This window comes from Cryptomeria japonica, chromosome 10, assembly GCF_030272615.1.
Source record: "Cryptomeria japonica chromosome 10, Sugi_1.0, whole genome shotgun sequence".
Classification (NCBI taxonomy): domain Eukaryota; kingdom Viridiplantae; phylum Streptophyta; class Pinopsida; order Cupressales; family Cupressaceae; genus Cryptomeria; species Cryptomeria japonica.
In genome coordinates, this window is record NC_081414.1 from 735,543,795 (window position 1) to 735,551,195 (window position 7,401).

At 32.2% G+C, this 7,401-nt stretch overlaps 1 long non-coding RNA gene across 2 annotated transcripts; it reads left to right on the forward strand.

Moving 5' to 3' along the window:
* Positions 1-1,495: 1,495 nt before the first annotated feature.
* Positions 1,496-7,147, forward strand: LOC131032240 (uncharacterized). Of its 2 annotated transcripts, XR_009359044.1 has the most exons (4): positions 1,496-1,822; positions 2,137-2,262; positions 3,102-3,162; positions 6,825-7,147. It is a non-coding gene; the product is annotated as an uncharacterized LOC131032240 (long non-coding RNA). The 2 variants fall into 2 exon arrangements; XR_009103410.2 differs by lacking the exon at positions 2,137-2,262 and having other exon boundaries at positions 1,502-1,822.
* Positions 7,148-7,401: the final 254 nt, after the last annotated feature.

A 7,401-nucleotide genomic window follows, 5' to 3' on the forward strand; every position in this document is an offset into this window, starting at 1 on the left:
ATATGATCTACAATCAACATATTTAGGCTTAAAATTAGTGACAACATCTCAATATTGTATTTGTAGTGTCAAGGTACAATATGCATGTGTACTCAAAGATGTAGTTCAAAACAATAATTCATTAAACTTATAGAAGGTCCATTGTTTAATCATTAAATGACAAAATAGTTAATATTTTTGTTTTAGTTAAAGTTGTCTCTCTATGTATCACTTCCTATATTTTTGCCCCTCTCCCTCTCTTTGCCTTTTTATATGTTTATCTCTTCCATATCTATGTATAGCTATCTCCTCTCTCTTTATCTCTCTCATTTCTCTCCTTTCTCTCCTAAACCCCCTACTCCCTTTCCATATTTTTGTCAATCTCTTTCTCTCTTTACCTCGGTGTATCTTATATGAAATGGACGAGTTCTATTTGTCCATCGATGGTGCACGATTGTAGAGAGACAATGTAGGACGATTGCACTCCCTACAACCATTGATTCATTTTCTATCATCATCATCTCCCATGTAAACGATGGGACTGCAAAAAAGTGACATTTTCTACCATTCGCTTTCACCATTTCCCTCTACCCCTTGGCCAATTCATATCTATTTTCGAACAACCCATTTGCATGATTTATTAGGTACTTGTAACTTCACTTTAAATTCTACTATTTTCCAATGATTGTTTTCTTTTGCTCACTGTTTTTGTCATCTCTTTTTTTTTTCCCTACAATTCAGCAAACATGCACCCAAAAATCACATTAGACTTTTACACGAAAACACATTAGAAACTTTGACAATAATCAAATGTCCCAAGAACAACCTACCTTATAACAACAAAGACAAAAAAAATTCATGTCATTTATTTTTTGCCCTCCAATATATTATCCAAAGTATATTTAGTCATATTTAGATTCTTGTAAGTGGAAGCATAGTTGACTTGAAGCTATCACTTGTTCATTGAGAACTATTTTATGCAATCAATATCATTTGGTAAATGGCCTACCAATTCACATGATGAACTACACAAACATATGCAAACAATAGACAACAATCTTCCTTCTCTCTATCAATCCATCTTTCTCCCTATCTCTCATCCTTTACATCTTTCTAGACCTCTATATCTAGATTTGTTCACCTCTTTATCTCCATTTATTCCTTTATTTGTTTTCCCTCTCTATTTTGATCCCTCCATATCTCTTCCCTTATCTCTATCTTACTACATCCTAATTCAAAGATTTTATTTAAATCATGTTTGGATCTACTTGAGTGGATACATAGCTAATTTGAAGCTATCACTCCTCTATTGAGACTATTGTTGCACAAACAACATCATTTTCTAAAGGTCCTACCAAGTGGTCTCACATATTATACATGTGTATAAAAAATAAACAAAAAATATTTGAATTGACCTTCCATATATACCTTTTGGGCGTACCCATTGCACACCAAGGTGCAATTGCTAGTTTTTATTTTTTTCCCAAAAATATTCCAACGATTTCTGAGTTCCGAGCATAGGCTTTTGTATAGATTGTAAATGCAATAATTAAGGTAGCAGCTGGCAGTTTAATGTTAGGACATAGATTGTAAATGCAATAATAATTAAGGGAGCAGCTGGTAGTTTAATGTTACGGCATTTGGTGGTGTACATGCCTTGATCTTGCTGCTTCTACATACTTCTTGCATTGGGCTTAGGCTTTTTGTTGGTATACTTCTACAATTTGCTATCAGCCACATAGAGTTTGCTATCAGATATTCACTGTGATGCTTTACGGGACTCGGTAGGCTAAAGGCAATAAGGTGTTATCATTGCTATTCCCAGCTTTCAATTGGTAGAAAGGTATTACTCTTGCTATTCCCAGTTTTTAAATGTTTCTCTAGTATTTTGAAACCCTATTACTCTGCCTTATTTACAAATGCTACATTTTCTTGTTTGTTCTTGTTAAATTTCACGAATTTTTTTACAAACTCTATTTCTGCTAATGACATCAATAGAATTCGTAAATAAATACTTGTGTTTAATTTGGTACTTATTTCCTGAATTTTAATGGAATGACACCCATAACAATTCCTCTTGTTTTGGCATTTTAGATGCAGTAAAACGAGCATTTTGAATTGGTAATGTCTTTTACCAACTCTTGTTCGCTCTTGTAGGCTCTGCTGAAGTTTGGTAAAATTTGTTGTGTCAATTCTAGCGTGGTAGCATTTTGTGTCTTTGGAAGTGCACCTGCGAAACAAGGAAGTGCCAAGATTACAGTAGAGGTTGCTTTGCATTTCTGGGTAAAATCCATTGAAGAGATTTATCTGCTCTAAATCCAGCGGCCACATTGTCATGTGAACTGTAAATCAGAAAAAAGAGATATATATATTTTCCTCTTTTGCCACTACGCTTTCATTATTTTTCAGCTTGAATTTTGTATAAACATTGGTTTGAAGTTTCAAACTGGGATTTCAGTAAATGCTAGGAGGGTTTGAAATTTGAAAATTAGAAAAGATTTTTGGTTTTGTTTTGTAGGCATGCTGCTCCTCTTTCCCCTTCCTCTTAGATAGTTTCATTTCCTCCTCAACATTTTCTCTTTTGAGTTACAGGGGCTACCTTACTTCCTTCCGCATTACAATAGTATTTGCCCTGTTTACCCTAAAACATTCATTTTGAAACCTAGCCATAAAATAAAAGACTTATTTTTTAAAATGAATCTGATTTAAAGCGGTTTCTCACTGCAAATTCGACTAAAAAATTCGTTTTGAAACCTAGCCATAAAATAAGAGGCTTGTTTTTTAAAAATGAAACCGATTTAATTCCTCAGTCTCTATTCCAAAGAATGAAGAGAATTATGAGAGAATTCGTTCATCTACTGCTGGATAAAAAGATGAGTGCAAAATATAAGAGCTTGAAGGCTATGGATAGACATCTGTAGTCTCAGATGACCAAATACTGGATTGGACAGATAAATTCGTTCTTGACAGTTCTACCTCCACAAAACAAAAGCATGAATTCTTAGCCAACAAAGCCAGCAGATAAAATTTATTACAATTATTTATATCTTTTTTAAAAATTATAATTAATAATTATTACAACTAATCCTAACAGTGACCTAATTGTTTTGTGTAAATTGCAGTGTATAAAAGCACCATGCCATTTTCAAGAAGATTTTGGTTCACTTCACAATACTCCTCAAGGTAATGCCAATTATCCCCATTTCTAAGGTTGTTCTGTTTATTATATTTAGTTTAAGGCTAAAAGTAAAATATGTATATATTTATGGTTTTTGTAGTTTTCTCTGCCGTTGCTGCTTTATATACCTATAATGGAGATTTTTTCCCACTATTTCATATTGTTGTTGTCGATAAGAAGAATGAAGTTTGTATGGTTGTAGCAAAAACGTATCCAGCCCCTGAATTTTTTTGCCTTACCTATGTACACATATCTGAACTGGTGAACTTACCTTTGTGATCTGCACATACAGGCACTTTTAAAAATAAGAGGATTACATTAGTAGCCCCAAGCAATTGAATTGAGAAAATGACAAGGAAATACAACTTAAAGCCTTTAAAATATGTGCACAGATACACTTCCCAAACAGAAAAAAGGAAATAGAGAGAAAATGCTGCAATCAAATAGAACTCTACAAGATCCCAGTTGAGCGAAACCCAGTAACAAGTCAGATCTTGCAGTTGGGAACAATTAACTTTCTGTCCGGAAATTCAATTCATATATAATTCTGGAAATTTTTGAAGAAGTTGCCAACATAATATTTCTTATCACTTCCTAACACTTACCAATTTCTAATTCTCTTTTATAAGAACCTTCTTATCTTATCGTCTATAGTCTTTACATGCACATAAGTAAAGATAAATCAGATTCAGAAACCTTTTTCAAAGACTGCTTTAAATTTTTAAATTGCCTCTCTATTGGGCATTATGCTGAAATATAAAAAAGTCCCTACATGCCTTTCACTCTTTTCTAAAATTTTCCTCTATATTGACCTGTGCCACCCCCTGTATCAGAAAATCATTTTATGACAACTAGATTACAAACCGAATTGAAACAAGCCCATGTTCTAAGCAAAAAGACTTCTAATGGCTAGTTTTGATTGATGTTTTTTATGTTTTTTCTTAGGCAAGAAGCCTTTGAACTTAGAAACTCCAACCAACATATGAAATTGTAACATGTACATCCCTGTATTCTTCTGAAGAGTTTCTTTGGTCCCTACCCATAAAAGTCCATGATTCCATAGATTATTTGTTGCACTGTAATTTGTAATACCCGAGTGATCCAAAAACTCAAAATTCTAGTCAAATCCTTTGCGTCTATATTACACAAATCCTTGACAATCAGTCAATGATAGAGCCTTTTACAATTTTCCATATACTTTCTAACAATAGTATTTCTAATTAGCATGTATACTTTTGATGTGCAATCAAAAAAATTCCCATACAAACACTCTGGAACAAATTTTCACTCCATTTTGTGCACATGATTCAGGGAAAACAAATCTGAAAAGCGACCATCAATATCTTCTATTGAGAATCTATTGCATTATAATTTTTGTATTATTTGTAGCAGCTTGTAGAAGTCTTCAACTTTATTCAACATGACCTACTAACGGAGGATGTCATGGTATTTGATACATAAAGTGAAGTTTTTATCTGGATTGGTTAGCATGTAGACTTTTGAAATTGGCTAGGTGAAAGGAAAAAAATATAGTATTTTGTGTTTACATCAATTTTCAATTTTCAAATGTTCTATATTATGAATGACTTTGTTTTAACTACAAAGATTTTTTTATAGTTACAAGAATGTGAAAATCACTTACTCCTACCACCTTGTGCCCTCATGTAATGCATGCACGTAGTTGTGAAAAAATTGACTTGGATATCTCGAAGGCATCATTACCTTACCATAGTTTCTAATTGAATACAAAATTTAGCAAAAATACATGGAACGTGCAAATTCATTAAGGGTTATCTCAAGATACTTCACTTTACAAAGTAATGAAAGGAAATGAACCATCTTTCTTCACTGGGTATCTTGTATGGGATGCTGTTAGGTTGCGATACATTTTTTATCATGTTAAAGTCTATCTATTAATAAAATAAATTTGTGAGGTGTTAGAATATATTAATTTTGGCTCGTTGTCAACATTCATAAATACTTTCAATTAACTGATAAAAAAAATTGCGAACATTCATAAATACTTTCAATTAACTGATAAAAAAAATTGCGATCTAAAAAATGTGAACTGTAAAATCTGTTGGAGTATTTTACTTATAATTAAAATAAAATTAGCTCAGCAGCCATGTATTTTCTAGGTGTCTCTCTATTTTTCATTTTATAGTTTGATTCCTTGAGTGTGTTCTTTAAGGTGTAGAGCACCGTATGTATATCATTTAAAAATAGATTTGGTGCAAATGTAAATTAAATCAACATAATCATATATAAATGGAACGTGATCCTAGGATTTTTTGATTGCTACCTGAATCAGAAAATATTTAGGTACCCGAAATCTACTGGCTTTGTTGGCTAAGAATTCATGCTTCTATTTTGTGGAGGTAGAGCTGTCAAGAACCAATTTATCTGTCCAATCCAGTATTTGGTCATCTGAGACTACAGATGTCTATCCATAGCCTTCAAGCTCTTGTATTTTGCACCCATCTTTTTATCCAGCAGTAGATGAATGAATTCTCTCATAATTCTCTTCATTCTTTGGATTAGAGACTGAGGAATTCCATGATTGACAACTTATCATAATGATAGTTATACCTATCTAAGTCTCACTCATGTCTCATTCAAGAAAAAAGACAGCAAATGCATCTATTGTATTTTTAATGTTAGCAAGAAGGATATGTTTGGTATCCACTTTACAAACTTACTATTACATAGATATTGTCACAAGAAATACTTGTTTTCACGACAGAGAGGAGGCTCACTGGGTCAAGGATTGTCTTATAAAAATACTCAATCTCAAACCACAACAGAGAATCCAAGAGATCTCTAGCTTAGTCCATAGACCGCTGTATCAAAATCATTTCTACTTCTCCATCCCAAAAGTAGAAATGATAGATGCATGTTCCCAGATGCTATGTAAGAAATATGGCAGGTAAGATTGTAAAACAGATTTTCATCTCTAGCTTAGTCCATAGACCGCTGTATTAAAATCATTTCTACTTCTCCATCCCAAAAGTAGAAATGATAGATGCATGTTCCCAGATGCTATGTAAGAAATATGGCAGGTAAGATTGTAAAACAGATTTTCATCTCACTTCACATGACAGTGGCAAGACTCAAAATCCAGAAATCTAAATAAATTTCATGAAGTATGCAAATGCCATTATGCCCATTTTCGGATTTTGACTTTCAAAATCTATAAATACATCCCATGAAGTATAGAAATGTCATCCTTCACTGTCAAATTATTTGCAATGTACATAGATTTCTGAATTTGACTCTGAAAATTTAGAATTCTATACACATTATCATCATGCAATATGCACATTTCTTATTACTAACAATTGACCATGAAGAGTTTCTAGACACGAAAATTTGATTCACAGAGGTTTTGGGTAAAAAATCCATCGCACTAGAGATATATTCTTAAAAAACCCACCCTTGATTGAAATATTGATAGAAAATCCATACAATACAATTGCCTTTGGTGAGAAATACTAACGACAAAGATTCCTAATCTATGATATTAAAAATTTTGTCAATTATGAAAGTTGCAAGTGCTACTGATTTTTTCCCCCGTATTGTTATCTACATTCCTAATTTTTTTAATGTGACACTTGAAGAGTCTACATTTGCACATTTCATTTGCTAATTAACATCTTAATTTTGTTAGTTTTGCAGGTTCCCAAATGAGAAATTAAAAACAATCAAAAGCTCCTTGCTTCAACTAGTGGACAGTTCAAAATACTATTCACATACCTTTAATATTCAAAGCAACACTTATCTTATTTTGTTTTGTAAATAACTAGTTAATTATCTTTCGCTACAAACATTCGATAATATGCTTAGTTTTTGTAAATATAAATCTTATGCACTGTCTAGTTGCATACATAATAGACATAGTAATAGATACCATACTTTTCAAACTGCCATTTTATACTATTTTTGAAGACGAGTTCTTAGAACACTACAACACGTTATCTTTTTTGCATTCAATATCAGTTGTTAACTATTTTCAAAATCATATTATATGAATAGAAAAAGTTTTACCATCTCAAATTTCAACTCTTGTATAGTATAATTGAAATATTATTACATTACTTAATCATTTTTTTTTTGTGCCTATTCACAACATCCAGTCAATGAACTTTGCTTACTATTATACAAGACTTATTCACCAGCACCTCTTCATTGTTACTACCATGTATTATCTTAACTAGCTGCAAATATAGAAGGGTAATTTTGTGTTT